This window comes from Zingiber officinale, chromosome 1B (genome assembly GCF_018446385.1).
Source record: "Zingiber officinale cultivar Zhangliang chromosome 1B, Zo_v1.1, whole genome shotgun sequence".
NCBI lineage: Eukaryota > Viridiplantae > Streptophyta > Magnoliopsida > Zingiberales > Zingiberaceae > Zingiber > Zingiber officinale.
This window is the reverse complement of record NC_055986.1, coordinates 106,871,851-106,875,711: the sequence shown is the minus strand read 5'-3', so window position 1 is coordinate 106,875,711 and position 3,861 is coordinate 106,871,851. Positions and strand designations below refer to the sequence as shown.

General features: G+C 39.1%; 1 long non-coding RNA gene across 1 annotated transcript; it reads right to left on the bottom strand.

The window, feature by feature from the left end:
- Window positions 1-649: 649 nt before the first annotated feature.
- On the bottom strand, window positions 650-3,652 carry LOC121985251. Its single transcript, XR_006113108.1, has 2 exons — window positions 858-3,652; window positions 650-774 (listed from the first exon to the last, which is right to left on the bottom strand). It is a non-coding gene; the product is annotated as an uncharacterized LOC121985251 (long non-coding RNA).
- Between the last annotated feature and the right edge of the window lie 209 nt (window positions 3,653-3,861).

The window sequence follows — 3,861 nt, the reverse complement described above, 5'->3', positions numbered from 1 at the left end:
CTAGGCACGCGCCTGGCGAACAACGCTCGCCTCGTGTGGGAAGAGGCGTTCTTCCCAGCGCTTTGTGCGCCTAGCGCCTTGTGCGCGCCTTTAACAACACAGAATACTCTCCTTCCTGAATGGCTCGAAATTTCGTTCATGTTGTTCAGATAAAGATACAACCAGACCTTGCAACAATCCAGCAGATTCACAGATTCCAGAGATTAGTTTCAGAGATATGATTCCAGGAAAATTCAGATTTCGAATCACAAAAGACCTCTGAAGGAGAGAACACCAAATGGCAATTTCAGAACAACTTCTCTTGACTTTTCATTGCTCCGAAATTCACAAACAAATTTGGCACACCAGTTTCTACAAGTTTTTTTAAAAAAATGAAATTGATTCCTTAATAGCACAAGCAATATCCTCCTATCAGTTCATGGTTCATCATATTTATAAACTGTTGCCCCGGATGAGTGCCAATGAACAACAAGAATTGTTAGAAAAGCATGTTGAAAGCAAACATAAACACTTCAACCATAGAATTTGATCAGCAGCAGATTTTGTTTTGCTTAAGGTACTTCTGCATTCCTGAAATTTAAAATCCAATTCAAGCTTCAGAATTCAGATCTTCAGAATCCAGACTGGGCTTCAGTGGCTCATAGTTTCTGAGATTAAATCATCCCAGATGTTAGGCACTCAATCTAACATTTCAGAACTTCCTCATCAACAACTACATTTCTTGAGCTGAGATTTCTGTTCATCAATGTCTGTTCATCAGGAATTTCAGAGTATCTGAATTCCAAATTCCTGAGCACTTCAAGACTTTTGAGTCAATTGAGAATAGACTTCATGGAGAAAATGGAACATCAAATTACCTCGCAAGTCAGGCACTTGAATTGGATCAGTTACTGTCCAGGAAACTTATAAGAAAATTCGCACCAATCAGTTCCAAGTTGATACAAAACTCCTTGTCTCCTTGTTTTTCCTCGTGAGCTGGAACAACTTATTGAATTGGTTACTGCAGAAAGTTTTTTTTTTTATTTTTATTTATATTTTTCAACTCATCCTCTTAAACTTCCAGAAATCATACAAGAGTAAAATCTCATTCAAACCAACTAATGATGTTTGCTTCAAACAACTCAAGCAAGTTGTGCCTCTTCAATTTTCGAATTGTATTTGGTACATTCAAACCAAAATTCACCAATCGAACTTCTAATCGATTTCCACCTCCATAAACTTCAACACATAACACCTACCCTACACTTTTAATTTTAGAGATCCTAACTCATCAGGAATATCAACCAAAACTCTCAATGGAATTAAGGTAAAGCAAGGTTGAAAAAGAAAATTTTGCTTTGGGTGATTTATTCAACTAGAATTCGAAAGGAGAAGAAATCAAAAAATGGGAATAGGATTATCCTGCATCGTGTCCATGTATGCATATGTTATTGTGATTTCAAAAAGAACAAAGCAAGTTCTAGAATTCAATTGTCATGAGTGCATATTACACAAAAGGTTAATTAGAAGTAGGCATGTAGTAGTCCTCTTTAGGTAATTTTTAGCAATCAAACTCAATTGATCAAAATAGATTCCATCACCACACTAGCCAATAATTTACGAGTAAAGCATTCAATCATGTCAAATGACCTAAAACTTGACAGTCAATTTAAAGACTTTTACAATTCTCAAAGTATTACTAGCAAACCCACAAGGATATGTTTGATTGAAACCAAATGAAATATAGACCAAATAAAATATAAAGTATAAAAGTAAAGTACGAAATGCAAACTAACACTCAAGTATAAAAATAAAGAAAAGTATGAAGTAAAAACAAAAGAAAGGAACAGACTCCCCTTATTTCCTAACGGTTTAAGACGATTCAAAAGTAGAAGCCACGCTGGCAATGGGTTGGTCCGAATGAAGATCCTCCTCGGCGATTGATGACGATTCAACTTTAAAAGCCACACTAAGGGTGAAATGGTCTGAAGAGAGGTGAGTGACTTTTTCGTGTGATTAATATCGTCAAGTATAGCTCCCTCATCATCACCTCCTCGAAAGTTCTCTCCAGCGATTGAAGACGGTTCAGATGTAGGATCCAACTGGGAGTAGAATATTCCGAGCTAGAGTGAATGTCACTTCCTCTACCATTTTCTCATTACTTCCTGGCGATTGGAGACAGTTCAGTAGAAGTATCCAGTCAAGGGCCTGTAGAAACCTGCAAGGTCAAGGACAAAACACACCTCTCCCATGCATGTGGGGTAAGGAAGAGCTAAACTAATATCCATCTTAACTAAACTTATATCCAAATATGAGTCACATTCAATAAAATCAACTATAGGTACCTCCCTAAAAGTTTCTAGAGATGTGCACGTAAATATCCCGTGGTAGTTTTGATGCGATCAACCAAGTAAAATTAAGTCCTATTGTGTTTGATGTCTTGTGTCTAAGTGTGCAAGAACTTAGGAGCACAAGAAGTCGAGCGGAAGATGCGGCGGACGAGAAGGATGGTACGGGAAGCGAGTTGACGGGCTCGGTACATCAGAGGGACGAAAAGCTGCGAAAAAGTATACCGACGGATGAGAAGGACACGTGCGGTGCTTCCGAGGGACAAGAAGCCGAGGAAGAAACCTGCTCAAGGAGAAGGTCGGAGTTGGGTTCAAGTGAGCTCAACTCCAGATAACCGAAGCATTACCCACACGAAGAAGACCAACTGGAGGCTGATCTTCCTTGTAGAAGGTGCCTTCAACGAGCTTGAAGGCGGCCTCAATGCCTCATGAAAGGCGCCTTAAAGCCTGTTGAAGGTGCCTTCAATTCCTGTTAGCCGAAGATAAAATTTTATCTTCGGCAGATAAAACTTGTCTTATTGAAGGCACCTTGGACCTACTTGGAGGCACCTCCAAGTAACGGATAGATTTTTCTAGGGGCTATAAAAAGGACTCCTAGAGTTAGGAATTAAAAAACAACTCAACTATAACTTCTGTAATCACTTCCTAGTCTTTTTCTAAGTTGTTAACGTCTATAAGAGACTACTCCGCCTTCAGCAAAGGAGATTTCTAGTGGAGCTTCTTCAATGCCTTGGATTAACAACCACATAGGTTGTAACTAAGTAAATCTAGCCTTCTTACTATTCTCTTAGAAGTTGTTAATTTTATGCATTCTTATTTTGTTCAATTAATTGTGCATAACTAATCAAATCCAAAGATCAGGAAAGGACTTGTTTAATTTTTTGTAGGCAATTCACCTCCCTCTTGCCGACCTCTACTGCACCAACAATTTATATCAAAGCCCAACCGCCTCAAAAGGACTAACTGCCGATTGAAGTAACAAGATGATGGTTGGATCGAGTATCTACTCAGCCGAAGTTCGAGGGGGAGTTCGCCCTATAGCGAATGGAGCTATTTTTTATTACTTTGAAGTTTTATTAATAATCAAATACGATTTTATAGCTCCAAAAGATCAAAAAGACAAAGAAAAGAAGAGCACTTTTGGTCAAAGAAAGAGCAAGCGGATTTTGTGGCGAATGGACGAGCCAAATTCTACTTGCTAAGTGTGTTACCACCTCAAGAAATCAGCAGGATTGGCGTCTACGAATTAGCAAAGGAACTTTGGTAAAAGTTCCTGGAGCTACACGAAGGAATGCCAGAAGCAAAGCTCGCAAGACGGGACCTTTTCAGGAACCAGCTGATGAACCTTCGGCTAAAAGGAGGATCAGTAGTGCAACTGCACACTAAACTGAAGGAGCTGATCACCGAACTTACTAATCTCAAAGAAAAGGTAACAAACCGAGATTCTCTAAGGTATGCATTAAATGCTTTTCCAAGGACACCCGAATGGTCCTCAATAATCGACTCCTACTATATTTCTAAAGATCTAGAGGTA